The sequence below is a fragment of the Canis lupus genome, chromosome 30, assembly GCF_048164855.1.
Source record: "Canis lupus baileyi chromosome 30, mCanLup2.hap1, whole genome shotgun sequence".
In the NCBI taxonomy this organism is placed as follows: domain Eukaryota; kingdom Metazoa; phylum Chordata; class Mammalia; order Carnivora; family Canidae; genus Canis; species Canis lupus.
In genome coordinates this window covers 4,681,400-4,701,336 of record NC_132867.1, presented here as the reverse complement: position 1 = coordinate 4,701,336, position 19,937 = coordinate 4,681,400, and the positions used below count along the sequence as shown (strand labels likewise).

At 36.7% G+C, this 19,937-nt stretch overlaps 1 long non-coding RNA gene across 1 annotated transcript in view; it reads right to left on the bottom strand.

Annotated features, from left to right (window-relative positions):
- Nucleotides 1-2,289: 2,289 nt before the first annotated feature.
- The window catches only part of LOC140621827 (uncharacterized), a 91,156-nt gene continuing 73,508 nt past the window's right edge, over nucleotides 2,290-19,937 (bottom strand). Inside the window, exon 3 of the long non-coding RNA XR_012021554.1 lies at nucleotides 2,290-2,449. This is a non-coding gene — a long non-coding RNA (uncharacterized lncRNA). The remainder of the gene's footprint in view (nucleotides 2,450-19,937) is intronic.

Here is a 19,937-nt window from a genome sequence, read left to right as displayed (position 1 = left end):
TAACATTCACAATATATGGCAAGGAAAAATTAAACTTTGAGAACATATGTACCTTTTGCTAAACTTTAACTGGTTACAAAATGTGGTCTATATACAAAGAGATTTAAGTTTTTCTTCTTAAATCTTGATTTTGTAATTAGGTACTAGTATGATATTTCTATTTAAAGTCTTCTGTTGTTCATCTCTCTCATGACATATTAAAATAATATGTAAATGAGCTGGTCCCACATATTATGCATTTTTATAATTGTAGCAATATCCTTGGTAGCTCTTATCAGTATCCTGGTTTAAAATATTTCAGCTAAATAGGACATAAAGATAGAATTTTTTTAAATTTTATTTAAAAATATATATTGTTTATTTATTCATGAGAGAGACAGAGATAGAGGCAGAGACACAAGCAGAGGCAGAAGCAGGCTCCTTGCAGGGGGCCGATGTGGGACTCCATCCCGATCCCAGGTGTCCGGGATCACGCCCTGGGCTAAAGGCAGAAGCTCAACCGCTGAGCCACCCAGGCGGTCCCAAGATAGAATTTTTTGAAGGTAATTCTGTCACTACTCCTTTCTTCTTTCCTCCCAAATTATATGAACTTATTTCAAAATGTATCTCATAAAATCCATGACTACTGACATTAACCTTTAAAATTTAAAATTTCCTCCCTGATAGGACGTTCACCAGATCTAAATTCCCTTGTTTCTTGACACCGGGCCTTGCTTTTTTTAATGTATTTTCACTGCTCTCAAATCTACTGCCTCATTTCTTGCCTTATTTTTTTTTTAAAGATTTTATTTATTCATGAAAGACACAGAGAGAGAGAGATTTATTAAACCTCTCTGTGTATTTCTTGGTCTCCAAAATAGGCACAAAAACAACATGCTCCTCATAAATGACTTAACATATCTAAAGTACTTAGAATTATGCCATAGTAAGTGCTATGAATGTATTAACTACAGCTTACTATAATTTGAGACATAGTGTAATATTTATAAACATGAGTTTTAAAACTGAATGGTCTGTCTTGAAATCCTGGCTATATCACTTACTAGCCACATGTCTTTTGGTACATCACCTATGCTTTCTCTGCTATAATATCTTCATCCATTAAAGGGGAGTAATTTGTAGTTTATTAGAATTAAATAATGTTTGTAATTAATCTATTATGATGCCTAGCACATTATGCACATTTTGTAAATATTACTTTTATGGCTAATGCATTGAAATTACAAGGGTCTCAAATATGTCTCCTAAAATTCTGTTTAGGCTTACTAGATATATATTGATCTTATTTCATGGAACAAGTAAGACAGGGTAAGACTGGGAAAATGGAAACTTAAATTCTTACAGGTTAAATGTAAGATGTCCATGAGATATCTCAGTAGAGATTTCAATTAGGAATTGGATATGAGTCTCAGAAAAGTGGACTTAACTGAGTTAAAATTTTCAGAGCCATCACTGGAGAGATGACTCTTAAAACCTTAAAAAGAGATTAAATCACCCAGTGAGAGGATGAGGTCAGGGAAGTTTAGGGTACCTGTTGTAAGCCTTTAGGAAATCCTGAACTTTGAGGTTAAATCAAGAAGCTAGAGCTGGCAAATGAAACAGAAATAATGAGATCAGTAAGCAAGCAAACAAGAACTCAGAAGAATATGGAACTGGAGGATCTGTGAGAGACTAAAGTGTTCAGGAAAAAGAGACTGGCCATTTGTTAAAAGCTACTATGTAGACAATTGAAATGAGGACAAAAAAAATGTTCACTTTTCTTCATTTAAAGGTTGATCCAACTTGGAGATTATAAAAATAAATGAAAAACTTTTAAAAAAAACCTACGGTTGATCCACCTTGGAGGTTATAAAAACTTTTTAATTAAAAAATAAAACAAGTCTGGTCCAGCTTGACACCAGGTTTCAGGTACAGTAATAAGGATGGGTATCAGTATGAAATAGACTGAAAAATGAAGGAAGTAGACAAAATCAGTCTAGACAACTTTTTGGTTAGACTTGCTGGGAAAGAAAGAGAAATTGAGGCAGTTGCTTAATTTGCAACTGGATAGGAATTTGCAGCCAAGTAAGGGCTCTTTGAGAAATGATTGTACTAGAAACTGATGACATTTATGAACTGTATTCATAGTTAAATATTTTAAACTAGAAATAAAAAATTGAGAAAAGCAGAGGAGACAGGATACAAAGGGTGTGTGGAGGAGTTTGACATTGATGGGGGGCACTTTCATTATTTTAATAGGAATGCAGATGAGTTCAGACTTCTATTTTGTAGATTTGGAGATGAGAAATATATATTTTAAAATATTTTATTTATTTATTCATGGGATACACGGAGAGAGAGGCAGAGGGAGAAACAGGCTCCATGCAGGGAGCCGGACGTGGGACTGGATCCTGGGTCTTCAGGGTCACACCCCGGGTTGCAGGTAGTCGCTGCACCACCGCTGCTGCCCCTGGAGATCAGAATAAAATGAAATCCAAATCTGTCAGTTTGTATCTTTTAGGTATTTTATCAGGTGGGGTCTAGCAAAGAGAAATCACTTCATAGGTTTTCCAACAGAAAAAACACAATGCAGAGAATGATGCAGGTGATGAACCTGAGCAGAGCACCTGCATGTAGATTCTGAGATAGTGGGAATAGCAGAGGCATTGCAAGTCAGGACAAGCAAACTCTGGGCAACCACAGGCAAGTCTGAAAACCAAAGGGAAGGAACCTTCCTTTCAAGGAGAAAACGGGGGTGGAGGGGGGAGGAGTTGGCAGGGGCTGTTTGGAATGAAAGTTCACTGAGGAGAATGAGCATTCAGGGTGGTGTTGGCTTCTCACCAACTCAGTGTGGTGGGCCAAGCTCCTTCCTGTTGGGGAATGTGTGGTGTACTCCTTCCTGTTGGACGCTGTGAACTGCAGCGCCTGGTCCCAGTCCGGTGTGAGAGAACCCCCTTCAGGGCTTCCTGTTTTTATGTTAAGTAAGGTTTCCTTTAATCATTGTTCTAGCCCTAAATGGGAAGGTCATGGAGAAGAGGAGGTTCTACTGATTCCAGGCTGACGTGAGATCCCATGGAAGCTAGAAATAGAGCAAGGCTGTCCAGTGGGAGTAGGAAGAGATGCAGCTGCTGCCAGAGGCACCCCAAAACACGGAGACAGAGAAGAAGAATAGCTTTAGTTTCTCCCTTCTTGTTTCTCCACCCTTCCATCAGTGCTCCTCCCACTGACAAACCCATCAGGCAACCAGGTGAGAAAAGAGCCTGGGGAAATTAGGGTTCAGAAATCATTTCTTTTGCACGAGAGTGTAATTAGGTAAAAAAAATGCAGCTTAGAGCAAACAAGGCCCAGCCACCCACAAGTATAAAATTACCTCTTTGGTATAAGTTGAGAAAAAGGACAAATGAATAGAGAGGTGACGTTTAAGGAATAAAGAAAAGATATATCATTGTAAAACACGTTGTGAGGCTAACAAACAAAATGACACTAAGTTTTAAATTAAATCATGTGAAATTGTCTATTTGTAGGTTAAAAATATCTAATATTACAAGGTTGTAGAGTTAAAACTAAGCAGTTTTCTCATATAATGTAAAGAAAATATAAAATTATTGCAAACATTAGGAAACAACGGATATAATTTACCATTACATATTATTTTTGTCATTAGTGTCTGGCAGACAGTCACGTAGCTATGCTATGACTTATGTAAGTCAGCAGACCTCAAAGAATGGCTAAATTTATCGTGCTAAGTTTATCAAGGTTTAATATGTGGTCTTCATCCTTGTAAGTGGAAAATAGAACTTTTATTAATATGGCTAGAAATAATTTGGTTATTAGGGAGACAAACCAATAATAATTATATTCACCTGATGCCAGTGTGGAATTAATACCCACTGATGTCTTTATTAATTTATAACAGGACTAAAGCTTTCTAGTCAGTGGGCTGTTCACATCCATTTTCTAGAGCACATTTCTCCTTTTTCTAAGATTCCTGACAATCTGCCTTACTGATCAGAAATTTGTTTAATCAGAATATGCCTAGAATTAAAGCAAAGGTAAATGGGTTTTATTATAGGTTACTTATCAAGGCCAGAATAAAACTTGATAAAATATCCTGTTTCTCCACATGGAATTCCTTTCTTGTGATGTAGCTCATTGTGTTCTCATAAGCTCAGGGCCACTGTGGCCAGGGCTTGATCTACATCATCACATTTTATCTTGCCAACCCTACTGTTTCTTTCTGGTTCCCTATCTTTTAACATAGCACTGACCGATCCAGGGTTAGATGAATGTTACAATTCTATGGTTTGATTCTTCTATGGTTATGAGTTAAAAATTTATGGTTCATTCCTCAAAAGTCAGCTATGTTCCTCTTACTTCTAGGTTCTTGGGTGGGAAATGAGGGTAAAAGCAGACAAGTCATTGTTAGCTCCACATTCCACAAACACTTATTTGCTGGAATCATTAAAGAGAGATTAAGAACAATGAGCATGTGTGTGGCGTGTGTGTGTGTGTGTGTGCACGTGTGTGAAAGAGATTTAGGGGCAATGATAGTTGAATCTGTCATAAAATGAGTTTTGGATCTCTAATATTAAATGTTCGGATGAAGTACTCTAATTTATTTAATCTGTGCTTTGCAATGAACAGAGGCCTTTGCATAGAACATTTTGATTCATTTTCAGAATTAAGGATTATGATTCAGTGAGACATTTGACAATACTGCACAGTGGAGCAGAATATAGTTAAAATTGCAAAACCACCTATGTCTCCTAGAAGTAAAACTACATGTAATTTGCCTCAGTAGAACTGCCAAATAAATTCATGTTCTGCTATTCTGAAATAGGAAAGAACTATTTTTAGTTCTGTCATCTCTCCAGATCATCACCTTACAATCCATTTAGTTCCTCAGCAAATCTAAGTAGCAATAAGACACAACGTAGCTTTTCAGTGAATGAACATCAAAAGATCTCCTTGATGAAGCTTTTTCTTTCTATGCTATTGAGCACAGCAATTTCATGGAAAGGGTCCATTGAAGTTGGAATTGAAAAAAAGATCCAATCATAATTTTGAAACTAGAAGAATGCTAAAAAAGAGCTTTTTGAGCATGGCTTATGGCTTTTCTGCTGTGGAAAACCTTATCATTTAGACCAAGAAAATAATGGTAAGATAATAAAGATACAGACTTGTAAGATGGCTAATTTTCAACTTTTAGTTGCTACAAATATGATTAGAATGAAAATAAGCATATGGAGTTACATAACAGCTTTTTACTTGAGTTCATTATTCAAAGTAAAGAATGAATGAGAAAATAATATTTTACTATGTCAATTCCATATATTTCTATGAGAATTATTGTTTTCAAATCAATTTGGCATCCTTTTCCCTAGGAAATGTCTGAGATAATAAATAGTAAATTGGCCCAAACATTTAAGAAAGGTTCTTTATAATTAAAAAAAAATTATGAAGAACAAACTTAGCTTATGCTAAATTATCACTATATTACATGAGACGTGTACAATGACTAAGAAACAAGGATCACCTTTGGGCTAAAATTTTATCTATATCTAGTATTTTATATTTTTAAAGCCAAAAATACTTTTCAGAAAATTTTTTCAAAATTTTATATTCTTTAAAGCCAAAAATATTTTCAGAAAATATGAAGTAATAGCACTGGCTAACACAGTATCATTTCCTTATGAACATATTTGAAGTCTGTTTCATAAACTTTAAACTCATACTTTCTATAAGAAGTATTATCTACTAACAACAACTAACAGGTTTCATATTTACTAAACTTCTTGCAAAAAATCATATAAAACTGAAAACACAACAACCGCAAGTTATCTAATACTCATACTGGTGGTATTACACTTGATTTATACTGGTTACACAAGAAGTTTGTTTAGTCTTTCAAAAATTAAAGCAAAAATAATAATGAGCCATGTGACTGACACTTAAGGTATATAAAGTTTGCCCATGAATCAGATTATTATTAATTAGCTAAAGTTGCAGTTTTTTACATTAATTGAATAGGATCTATTCTTGCATGTACTTATTCAAGAAATATTTACAGTGATTTCCCTGATGGCCAGTGATGCGGAGCATTTTCTCATGTGCTTGTTGGCCATGTCTATGTCTTCCTCTGTGAGATTTCTGTTCATGTCTTGTGAAAGTGAGACAGAACATGAGAGACTCCTAAGTCTGGGAAACGAACAAGGGGTGGTAGAAAGGGAGGTGGGTGGGGGGTGGGGGTGACTGGGTGATGGGCACTGAGGGGGGCACTTGATGGGATGAGCACTGGGTGTTATTCTATATGTTGGCAAATAGAACACCAATAAAAAATAAATTAAAAAAGAAATATTTACAGTGAATATGTGTGGGAGATTGTTAGACAGTAACACAAATTAATCATACTCAGATCCTGAGCTGACAGCCTAGTTAGAATACAACATGGCCATAAAGAGCCATAATAGGAGGCACACAGTGATGACAGGTGTCTGCCTCATTTCTAGCACTTTCACTGCAGCCATTTTTTTCTCAAAACCATTTTATGGTGAGTACATAAAATCTGGTCATATACAACACCACCAGCTGGAGGCTTTTTTTCTAGAATCCTCATTTGCTCTTTGCTCTAAGCTTTCCTTAATTCTGGCTGCAGATTTAAGTTCAATCTTCCATCGTGCCTCTAAGATTTGACACAGTACTTATCCTTCTTCTGGCTTACTGACTTCAGTTACTCACTTATTCTTGGCTTGCTTTTCACCTTTGAATTTGCTCTGTTAAGAGATGTTTCTATTGCTCACTCTGAATATTTAACGACGACTTAGAAGAGGGAAGGTAATGTCAGAAAAGGGGGTATAGGAAATTAAAGCAGAGAAAACTGGAAGGAAGAGAGATCAGAGGAAGCTTCTTAGACACGGGTGTGTGTACAATAATCCATATTATTCTTGTTTGGTTATGTACTATAAAGTCACCATGAGCAATGAATTTGCAAATATTAAACTATTGCTTCTAGGAGAATAAGGCGTTAGTTTACCTTGAGCATCTAATTATGGAATTTTTGTCAACCAATCAATACATAATCTTGTTGTATGTGTATTTCCTTTTTTAAAAGACACCTTATTTAATATGGTGCACCTGGGTGGCTCAGTCAGTTAAGCATCTGACTCGTGATTCTGGGTGAGGGTTCCAAGAGCAAGCCCTGCATCAGTTCCATGCTCAGCAAGAAGTCTGAGTTTCTGTCCCTCTTCCTCTGCCCCTCCCCTCCTAAAATAAAGAAATCTTTTTGTTAAAAAAGTAAAGATGCCTTATTTAATATATATCTTGATTCATCAACATTGAATTCATGGTCAACAGCATATAACTGATGTGCCTGAACAGAGCTTTATAAGCTAAGTCGTATCACAGCCTTCTTGCACTTAGACACACCAGACAGCACTTCAGCCCTACGCCTAGGGGACCATTGTAAACAGTAAAATCACCAACAAAAAGCACAAAAATTATGAAAAGCCCAGTACTAAGTGGACTATGATGAAAAGGACTTTGTTGAGAGCTGAAGAAGGCAGAGCACCATCTTTGTTTTCCCTCGGACAGAAACATCATCTTTGGGAAACAGTGGGAAAATTATCCTCATTCCACCTATGTCTGCAAATGACCATGAGAGTGCCAGGAGTATTGACCTGGGGGTTATAAATAAATTTCAGTGGGTAGGAAAATTTGCAAATATGAAATCTTTAAATAATGAGAAACTATCGTTTTAGTTCATGCCTATGAATTTTGGGTAGGCTTTTAACATGGATAGTTGAGAAGGAAGGGTATTTGGTAAGAGACAATGATCTCAACAAAATTATGATCATGGGCAACTTTATGGCTAGAATTCCTGGAGTATATTTCAGGCAGAAACTAGGAATAAGAATGGCAAATCAGGATAGGAATACAGACAAGAAGTGTTGAATTCTTGGGGAACTTGGATTTCACATCCAAGCGGAGTTTCAAACTTTTTATGTGGATGTAGAGCCCCCTCCTCATCCAAAGGATTCCTTTGAAATCCAGCATCACAATGTATGAACAAGGAGCAGATCTAGTTACAAAGCATGTGAGGGTCCTGTTTCAGTCAAAGGCCACCCAGGAAAAGTGAATACATTGCTGGTATTTGTAACAGAGTGAACATGGGACATGCATTTGATGCACAGGTGCTGAAAATCTGAGAATCAGAGAGGGGATGGAGAAACACCTGGAAGCTATCTGGAAACCATAATCATATTTAGGACAAAGAACTGGGGAGGGGGGAGAAAGTGGTGTTAGTTGGCACCAAGGCACCAGCAGTATAAAGAGAATGTGAAACCAGATGAATCTGTTCTGTGTGCCCGGAACTGAAAAAAAAAAAAAGAAAGAAAGAAAGAAAGAAAGAAAAAAAGAAAGAAAGAAAGAAAGAAAGAAAGAAAGAAAGAAAGAAAGAAAGAAAGAAAGAAAGAGAAAGAAAGAAGAAAGAAAGAAAGAAAGAAAGAAAGAAAGAAAGAAAGAAAGAAAGAAAGAAAGAAAGAAAGAAAGAAAGAAAGAAAGGAGTCTTTACAGTAGACTGCCTTTGCCAGGAGTTCCTGCCAGTGCTTCCAATAGGCTAAACATTTCCAGAAGGCAGCTGACTTGAGTCTAGGAAATGCGTCCTATGACATGTGGAAGCATAGCAGGAAAAACATGAGGAATGGTTCCAGGGACAAATAGGCCCAGCACCAGTAGAGAACTGAGCCACACATGTCCCACCTCTCTTCAGTTTGAATACAGTTAATGTGGAAAATCTTTGCATTAAGCAATGCAGAATCATTGGCTTATTTTAGCACATGGCATAACATGATCTATATGCCTCATGCTATAATATTAAAGAGATCAAGAGGAAAAATATTTATATATGTAATGGAGATCCAAAATTAGAAAGTTAAGTCACTGTCCATTTAATGGAAAGTTCACTAAGTGTAAGTTGCTCTCAAAATCAAAAGGACAACTGAACACATTCAATTAAAAAATGTAGATCTTTAGATTCCAAATTCACTGCACTTCTACTGAAACATTAGAAGTTAGGGTTTCAAAATATCAAGTTGAGTGAAGTTGTGAATATCTTTTTAAGTAAGTGTACTTCTTAATTATATCATTTAACTATTCTTTCTCATGTCCCTTTGGCTGGCCAAAGGATTTTTAGCTTTAGCAACTTGTTACATGTCTTCAGGATAGTTCCTTGATCAAATACTGTTTTTATAATTAAACCTCTAATCTTGGGCAATTGATTTACTGGCCAAATGGAAAAATTAAAGCCATCAAACATTAATGCTTTACAATTTAATATGTTCACTTATTTTCATTTCCTGAGACAACCAATTAGAGTAGTCAGAATTTTAGGAATAATCATAGCTCCAATTGTCTCATCTACTGTCAAATCTCCTTTTCTTAGTTGGCAACTGTATAAGCATTGATTTAAAAACTTTAGAGGGGGGCAGCCCCAGTGGCACAGCGGTTTAGTACCACCTGCAGCCTGGGGTGTGATCCTGGAGACCTGGGATCGAGTCCCACGTTGCGCTCCCTGCATGGAGCCTGCTTCTCCCTCTGCCTGTGTCTCTGCCTCTCTCTCTCTCTGTGTCTCTATGAATAAATGAAGAAAATTTTTTTTAAAAATCTTTAAAAAATAAAAACTTTAGAGGGAATATGTCCAATGTACAGACCTTAAAAGACCAAAAGTTACAGTGATCACAGCTTGATGAGCCTCCTGGTGGTAGACTTGTACGAATTTTACTTATTCTAGGACAAAGCAGACTTACCATGGAACCAGCAACCATATGGAAAATCATTTGGTGGCCATATTGCTTATGCAAAGCTAGATTTTATTTCACATAGACATTTTGTTTCTGACCAAAATATACAAGATATGGAACTCTACCAAGGAGTAGGTCTAGGTGGCTGAAAGAAGATGAAAGGAATTTGAACTTCTGTTTTCTTCACATTCAAAAACAAAGAAAATCCAGGTCATTCATCTGTGGTTTGCTTACTTAAATTGACCTTGCATATGGCATCCATTCGTCCTCAGCATTAGAGACAGCCATGCATCAAATACAAACAAGTTTTTCCTCATAGTCAACTATTACCATGTTTTCTACATTCATCTCATGGAATGAAGGTGACTAAACAGTTTGATAAAGCAGTTTATTATTAATAAAACATGTACTATATGCACATATTAATTATGGGTTCTAAGTGTGACACATAATATAGTTGTCTTTTTAAAATTAATTGTCAGGTAAGTGCCTTTTCCTTTGTAGTAGAGCTTCAATAGACATTTGCTAATTTGACTTATTTAAATTCCATTACCAGATAAATTAAGTTTCAGTTTTAAATACTTTATTAAAAAAATAAAAGTACCATATACCTTGTGATTTAGAAAATTAAGAGAAAATAACTAATTTATGTATGCCACCACTCCTGTCAAAAGTTAGAATTAAGTGGTAGATTTGGCAGCTTTCAGGGACAGAGTGTTACAGACAGCCAATCTAAATAATTAATACTTCTCATATTTACTTAAAAATTGATAAACATTAATATTACCTTTGTTTGCTTCTATTTGGACATATCATATCAGAGGACTGTTAGAAATGCGTATTTTGGCATGTGGTACTAATCCATTGCTAGGGACACATGGAGTGCTGCATGGCCAAATTGGAGCTGACATTAGGAGTAGACTTATTTGAAGAGCTGTTGTTAACCTATGATAAGTACTATAAATTCTGGGATGAGTTATTTTTAAATGTATTGTATTTCTTTACATATTTATTAATTGACCCCCAAATTGAAATGTTTGTTTTTAAGATGTCTATGATGGGAGATAATGGCCCCAAAGATAGCCACACCTTAATCCTTGCAACCTGTGAATGATTTATGTTACATGGCCAAAGAGACTTTGCCAATATGATTAAGATTAAGAACCTCAAGATATGGAGACCATCCTGGATTACCTGGGTAGGTAGATCCAGTTTAATCACATGAGTGCTTAGAAGTAAATAACCTTTTGCAGCGGTGGTCAAGGGCTGTTAGCATGTGAAGGATTTGATATCTCATTGCTGCTTCTGAAAAGTAGGGGGTTATGTGTAAATACCATAGAAATGCCTCCCCTAGAACTGCTTACAGAAAGAGATGTAGCCCTGCTAACACTCTCTTTCAGTGAGACCTGTGTTAGAATTCTGTCTTGTGGAAATAAGATATTTATGCTATTTAGGATCACTAAATTTGTGGTACTTTGTAAATTTCAGCAATAATATCTGAATACAATTCATTACTAATTTACTTTCTCATACTTCCCTAGCCACAATATTTCATCAGAAGGAAAATTTCAAAAAATGAAGATTGTATTTTATCTCTTAAAAGATGAAGAAAAAGTGTGGAGGGGTGCTCAGTGAGATTAAAGGAGAAAACATTTTGGAACACAGGTCTCCTAGTGTCTGATCTATTGTGCCACTCTGTTTTTCCTTCATATTACCTTAAATATGTCCTTTTATCTTTATATACCTTGAAAACATGAGCTATTTTTTATATGAGATCATTATTTTCAAGGGAAACAAGAAGTTGTAGCTACAGATGGGCTCCTGGTGGCAGGAAGCTGAGGTTTTGCAATCTATTCAAGTAGGAAAAAAGGTGTTTCCCCTTCCATGATGGAAGGTAATCAATATGAATCAACCTGACGTCAGGTAGCAGGCTGATCCATCTGGGTAATGGTGCATTACGAGGAATTCAGTGTTAGCCTCTGCCATTAGCAGATTAGATATTCAGCAGTGGCTATAGCCAGACAAGCCCTGGTGAGTGGAAGTTCAGGTTACTGGGCTCATGCATAACCTCCATCACTACCATTATGGTCAGTTTCTTCATAAGACTATTGGTCAGTGACAGGAGTAGGTGAGAAAGGTGGCAGATTGATTTCCATCCTATCTACCTTATTAAAATCCTCCTCTGTTGAGGTCACCCTCTGGTGAACATTAGGGACACAAAATCTTCATATTCTGTACTATTTTGAGATATTTATCTACATGTCTCTTCCCTAAACCTACTTGTTGCTAATTTTCCAATCATGTTCCTTCTAAGTCCCTGACTATCCATCTAAATTATTAGCCACAGTTCATAGTCCAATGTAGAGTCATATGTCTGGTCATGTCTCCTTCCCAGCAAAATAAACCATCAGATAGTCTGCTCAAAGTTCTTCCCAGGGACTATCTCCTTGTCCTTCAGGGCCAATTCAAAGTGGGACTGTCATGCTGTAGCTGTCCACTATTGGAGGGTTTTGGCACACTGTATATAACCATCTGTAAACCAAGCCTGATTTGTTGCTTCCTCAGTCATTGCTTGTCAAGAATCCCTCATAAAGTAATAGGAGAGCATTGGAGAGGTAAGGTAATGTGGGTAGCTAAAGAAGGGGCTAATGGTATTTACATGAGCTATTTCCTCATGCAACTTGTTCCTTGAAGACCTGTTTGAGCATGTCTTGTATATACCACTTCATTTTGGTGAAGGATTGCTGCTGCATACAACCAAATTTATAGTTTGATGGGAAAGATAAACACCTAGCTCACGATGGGAAGCTTTGTGGCAATTTTGTTTCCTTTGGTTAGGAATTCACTAAGACCTATTTCCATAGCCAGCAATCATAGCTTCAGAGGTCAAAATGTGGCAATGGGACGGATTCCAGTCACTGTCAACAATTTTATTTCCTGCCCCTACTACTTCAGACTCCTCTGGTTTCGAAATCACAATTGTAAAAGGAGGAATACTTCCACCAAGGGAAAAAGACAATGATTCTATTAAGTTTGAGACTACCACCTAGCTAATTTGGTACTCTTCCCTTTGGGGAATGGTGCTTAATTCCCTTCTCCTTCAATGTGAACTGGTTTTAGCTGGCTTGCTTCTAATATGGAATACAAAAGAATTTATGTTATGTCATTTCCAAAAGTACACTATAAAAAGACTGAAGCTTCTGTCTTGGGAATTCTTGCATGTTCCCCCTCTCTTCAGTCACTTACCCTTGGGAAGCCACATACTACCTTACAAAGGCATTTATGGAAGCCTATCAAGACATTCATGTGGTAAGGAAATGAAAACTCTGACCAACAACTAGCAAGGAATTGAAGCCCTCCCAACCAAGACATCTGTGATCTTGGAAATGGATCCTTTTTCATCTGGGTCTTCAGATGAGTCCAAAGCCAGAGCTGACAGCTTAACAACCACCCCAGGAAAAGTTTCCAGCCAGAATGTCCCAGCTAAGCAGCCTACAGATCCCCGACAGACAGAAACTATGAGATAATATTCAATGTTTAAATCTACTAAATTTTGGTTACTTTATTATGTAGCAACAGATCACTAATACTAACCAATATTAAAAATCATCAGAGAATGAAGCGTATGGCATTTGATCTTCAACTGTATACAGCTCAGTGGAAGGTCGGATTGCATAGGAGGATCTTATGGGTATTTTCATGTGTCTGCTGGCCATCTGTATGTCTTCTTCAGTAAAATGTCTATTCAGAGTCTCTGCTCATTTTTTAATCATATTGTTTTGTTTTGCTTTTGCTATTTAGTTGTATGAGTTCTTTAAATACTTTGGATATTAACCCCTTGCAGATAGGATTTGCAAATATTTTCTTCCCTTCAGTAGGTTACTTTTTCATTTTGTTGGTGGTTTCCTTTGCTATAGAGGTTTTTTTAGTTTCACGTAGTTTCACTTTTTTAGTTTTGCTTTAGTTACCTTTGATCATGGTGTCAAATCCAAAAAAAAAAATCATCTCTAAGACCTATATCTAGGTGCTTACCACCTATTTTTTCTTCTGGGAGTTTTATGATTTCAGGTGTTACATTTAAGTCTTCAATCTATTTTGAGTTTTTTGCTTATGGTTTATGATCGTGATCCAGTTTCATTGTTTTGCATATGGCTGTCCAGTTTTCCCAGCACCATTCGTTGAAGAGACTGTCCTTTCCCCTGGAGTTGCATTTTGGCCCTCCTGATTCTGATCTTCCATACTTTAGCATGACTTGCTAAATTCAGACTTTCTGCTTCTTGGTCCCGCATATGTATTGGTAATGGACAGTTTCTTTAAAGGTAGCTCAATAAAAAAGAACTGGATCTCTTCAAGTAAAAGATTTCCTTTTGACATATCTCCTAAATGCTGGTCATTATTCTGTGTAATAATTTGTAGAAGATTCCTTCAAAATAGGCTCACTAGCTCTCTTCCTATCTCATAGCATTTAAAATTGATTGAATATTTACTGATTATTTATATAGAAAATCGTAGGCTTCAAATCAAATATTTTTCCAAATCAAGTTATTTAGAGGTCGGCAGATTATTAACACCTTCTATTTGAATGGTGCTTTATAATTTAAAACTCTTCCAAAGAATTATTTATTGTCTTGGATGTTACTAACAGTTAAATAGCTATGTTTTAGAAAATACAGTCAACATTAAAAAAAAATACATGTGTGTTCCTTCCTTTCTAGAAATTTCTAGTGTAAGTACTTTATTATTCTCCCCCTTTTAAAAATATTGTCTCATTTCCTATTTGAAAAATGTCAAAAAATATTTTATTGAGTTCCAGATATATGGTTAGTATGAAATTCTAAGAAATTTAATGGGAGATTCAAGTTTAATTCTTTAACATAAGACTCCTTTGTCTGAGATCCATGTTCTCACAAATGGTAACATGACCAGGAATGGCATTTTGAGCAGAAAAAATTTGATCTTAGCAATAATAATGCCCTTAAAAATGATGTAGAACTTAGCAGACAGCAGACACAATGAAAGTTATGGAAAGACTGTTCTGTGAAAAGCTTTAGCAACCAGTGGAAGATATTCCTTTATATTTTGTTTATAGCCTTTTCTTTTTCTTTCAGAAATTGTCTTTTGTTTTTATATAAAGACTCACAGTAGTACTGAGAGCCCTTGCACAGCTATTGTTTTTGTTTTCCTTCTGAAAATTGTTGTATATATTCAAGTAACCCAGGGAGGCAGGACAATTTTATCCTTTTCTTTCATCAAGTCTGACTTCACCATTACATGTTGTTTCCATCCTCAGTATTCTCTCAGGCAATTATTGAAAAATTCACTTTCAATTTCCTTTATTTTTTTTTATACTTTCATTTGCTGTCATGCATCTCTCACTTTTCAGAAGTGCTTTCACTTTAAGAGAACAAACAGCTAATAGTTGCCTGACTCCATGCTTTGCCATTTTGTTTTAGAGCATCCTCTTGGAATTTAAGTAGACTAATCTGTCTAAATAAAAAGGCATATCAGATTTCACTGTCTCCTGACCTACTCATAAACAATCAGATACTCTCTTATCTCACTTTGAAAAAGAAAAGGAAAGAAATAGATCTTTTCTGTGCTCTGATAACTCTAGGTTTATCTGAGACTGTAGCACTTGATGATCTGTGATAGTTATGGAGCATTAGCTACTCCATTTAAGAATAGCTCATGTTTACAAATTCACTTAGTGACTAAATTTCTCATTTTTTTATTGGCTTAAAGGTAGACTGTTTCTCTTAGCAATAAAAACACTTTTTAGGATGCTCTTTTCTTTCAAGGTGATACTTTTTATATTTGTGTAGAACTATTCTCCATATTTTTAATGAGAAAATAAAAAAGATTTTACATCAGTAAATATAAAGACAGAGAAGGTTAGAAGTAGAAATAACTGAATCCATTGCTTTTTTTCTATTTTAAAATACTCAGTGAAGTTGTTTTATTAAGTCATCTCATTGCTTTAAGTACATATTAAGCTATCCAAACAAATGCCAGTCCACTCTAAAAATCCAAACAAAATCTGCTACATCCAAGACCAGCTGCTTTTTTGTATGTATGTTTGATATATGCATGTGTATTTGTATTTTTGATTCAAACAGATTTCTGGATCTTCTTTGCTCATGCTTTCTTTAGATTGAATAGTCATCCAAGTCCTGTCTGATAATTATTTCTTCAACTTTCTGAGACCCACTTCTTCCTTTCCAAACCCAAATTTAGTCCTTACCTACGACGTTACAGCTGGTTGCCCCGAGTTCATTATTATTTCACAGCGATGCCAATTTAAATTCACTGAAAACTTATCTGATCAGAAATGGTCACTGGCTGCCATAAGCTACAGGATGAAGTTCATCTTGTCAAGGGGAACCTTGGTATCTTTTCCAACATGATGTCCAACTATTACACACCCACAAAATTCTACTACTTCTATCAGGCTTGTAACTTCATTGCATTTTAAGGTGTTTTTTCCATATCCAAGTCCTTGGCACTTAGCATTTACTCCTTTTCTCCAATTCTTTAAATTAAACAAAATTTTTAAATACAAAATTTTTATCAAAGCAACATACTTAAAAATATTGCCGAAGGGGCAGCCCCAGTGGCTTAGCGGTTTAGCACCGCTTTGGGCTCAGGGCGTGATCCTGGAGACCAGGGATTGAGTTCCATGTCAGGCTCCCTGCATGGAGCCTGCTTCTCCCTCTGTCTCTGTCTCTGTCTCTGTCTCTCTCATAAATAAATAAATAAATAAATAAATAAATAAATAAATAAATAAACAAACAAACAAATAAATAAATAAATAAAATCTTTAAAAAAATATTGCTGAAGAACATAAAATGTGAAAACAGCAATCTCTTACATTTTTCTATTTCATCCAAAATATTGCTTACCAGCATAAACCTTCCTCAACTCATATGGCTACTTCTCATTTACAAACATTTTCCTAAATAATGTTTATATTGGTACATGTTGACAAAAGTATTTTAGGCACTACTTCTTGATTTCCCATCTTGTAAGTGATGACTTCACTCTCTTCTCTTCCTCAATATATTTTTTTTCTACTTTTGAGTCAAGGAATAAATTATGATCTGCCTCCTTTTTATGCACCCTTTTCCCCCCTGAGGTTAACAATTATTTCATTTTCTTGACTTTTTAATGTACCTACTATAAATTTTCAAGTCCTCAAACATTCTGCCACCTGCCTATCTAAAATATTTTCTGTATGCTGTCTTCCAATTCCATTTTCTTTTCTTGGAGTCACCATTCCTAGGCCTTTTTCTTCAGTTCCAATCTAGACTGGTTACTCTTTAGGCTTCTTCAACTGCTATCATCTGAATATTATCTTTGCCTCTATGACAGATTGTTTTCTTGCCAAATCCTAAATTTTATATCCTCATTTTATGGTTCACACTGTTCAACAGGTTCCCAATAGAGGGAACATTTAAAAATAAATCTTTTTGAGGCATCACATGTCTCAATTCTTTCATCTATCTTCATGGTATAGAATTCTATATTGAAAATAATTTCACTCCAATGATTAAAGCAGGAACCTCCATTTTGAGCAAAAGTTGTTGGCAGAATAGGAGGACTCTAGGGTCATCTTTTCCCATGAACACTAGCCTGAAGATGGACAAAACAAACTCCACAACTAAAGGGAGAGAAGAAAACACATGGAAGAACATAGGAGGTGTGGAGATGTGGTTCAGGGGAGAAACAGACATTGTGGTTGGTTTAGAGGGAGGGAGCCATGGTCCTGAAGAAGAGAGGGAGAAAGAGCAAGAGAGAGAGAGCATGAGAGAGGAGCACGCAGGAGAATGCACAAGGAGAACATTTCCCCAAAGCCGCTGGCTAGGAAAATGAGAAGTACTGATTTTTGGAGTTCTTACAACCAACAGGACTTAAAGCCTGGAGTTTTAAAGGTCAGTGGGCTTGACTGGGACAGAGACCTCAGGGCACTGCCCTGCTACTGTAGAGAAGGCAGGCAAACAGCCCAGGGACAGGTGGTTTGGAAAGTGCAACTTAAAGAATGCCTGGGACACACAGTGGGGAGAGTATGCACTCTTCTGGGAGTACTCCACTGAGGGCAGCGCTCACAGTGACCCTCTCTGGGAACGAGGGAGCTGGCTGGCACCATTCCCTCCCCAGTCCTTCTGCACAAACACAGAGCCACCTGTGGGAAGCAGCACAGCACCAACACAGGCTGCCTAACTTGTTCACACCAAGTCATACACCCCAAGGCTCTGGTGGGATCGTCCTTCTCAGTCTAGGTAGTCTCAGTCCCAGTGCCATGGGCCCTCCATCCCCAGAAGAGCAGCAGAAGCCCCCGCCCACCACATTTCCCAGCCAGAGAGTTGTGCAGGGCTTCAGCTCTCCTGGAAGTAGTGCCAGGTCTCATCTCACAGGCAGGCCAAGCCCACCTGGGTGAAACTCACCACCATCTGGCCAAGGACCAGACGCTGTGCCCTGCAGGCCCCGAGAAACTCTCAGAGGACTGACTCAAGGAAAGGAGCAGCCCAACGCAGCAGCCAAGGGCTCGCAGCACACACCCGACCTTGTGTAACCTCCTCTTCATGAAGATGTTACTCTCAGGAGCAGGACATGGGCAGGCTTTCCCAACAGGCAGAAGGCAGAGACTTAGACAAAAGCCAAGATGCAGGAATGTATTCCAAATGAAACAAGATAAGGGCACGGCCAAAGATCTGAATGAAACAAATAGAAGTAACGTGCTTGACAGAGACTTTAAAGCAACGACCATAATAATATTCACTGGGCTTGAGAAAAGAATGGAAACTTCTTGCCACAGAGATAAAAGAGTTAAAAAAAATCAGTCAGAGATGAGGAATGCAGTAATGGAGATGAGAAATAGGCCTGATGCAGTGAACAGCAGGCTGTAAGTAGAGGAATGAATCAGTGACATAGAAGACAAAATAATGAAGCCAAACAAAAGACAAGAAGAAGAATTATGGAACATGAGAATAAACTCGGGGAATTCAGTGACTCCATCAAATACCACTCACATTATAGGCGTCATAGAAAAAAAAAGAGAGAAAAGGTACAGAAAATGTTTATGAACAAATAATAGCTGAAAATGTCCCTAATCTGGAGAAGGAAACAGACATCCAGATCCAGGAGGCACAGAGAATTCCCATCAAAATAAAAAAAAGTAGGTCAATACCAAGACATACTAAAATAAATTTGCAAAATATAGTGATAAAGAAAAACATCTTAAAAACAGTAAGACAAAAGAAGTCCTTAACTTACAAGCGAAGATCCATAAGACTAGCTGGAGATTTCTCAACAGAAAACTGGCAAGCTAGAAGAGAGTGACATGATATATTCAAAATACTTAATAGGAAAAATCTGCAGCCAAGAATAGTCTATCCAGCAAGGGTATCATTCATAATAGAAGAAGAAAGAAAGATATTCCCAGATAAACAAAACTAAAGGAGTTTATGACCAACAGACCAGCTCTGCAAGAAATATTAAAGGGGACTCTGAGTGGGGAAAAAGTCCAAAAGTGACAAAGACTAGAAAGGAACAGAGAAAATCTCCAGAAACAATGACAAAACAAGTAATAAATGGTAATAAATACTTTTCTATCAATAATTACTCTGGATGTAAATGGACTAAATGCTCTAATCAAGAGACATAAGGTGTTTGAATGGGTAAAAACAACAAGATCCATCTATATGCTGCCTACAAGAGACTTATTTCATACCTAAAAACACCTGCAGTTTAAAAGTGAAAGGATAGAGAAACATTTATCAGCAAGTAGATGTCAAAAGAAAGCCAGAGTAGCAATACTCTCATCAGACTAATTAGACTTTAAAACAAACACTGTAACAAGAAATATATCATAAGAAAGATGACAATCTAACATCAAGATCTAACAGTTGTAAGCATTCATGCCCCCAACATGGGAGCACCCAAATATACAAAACAATTACTAACAAACCTAAAGGAACTCATTATTATAATACAATAATAGTAGGGGACTTTAACACCCCACTTACATCAATGTATAGATCACCTAAAGAGAAAATGAGCAAGGAAACGCTGGCTTTAAATGACACACTGGACCAGACAGACTTAACAAATATATTCAGAATATCCCATCCTAAAACAGCAGAATACACATCTTTTCAAGTGCAA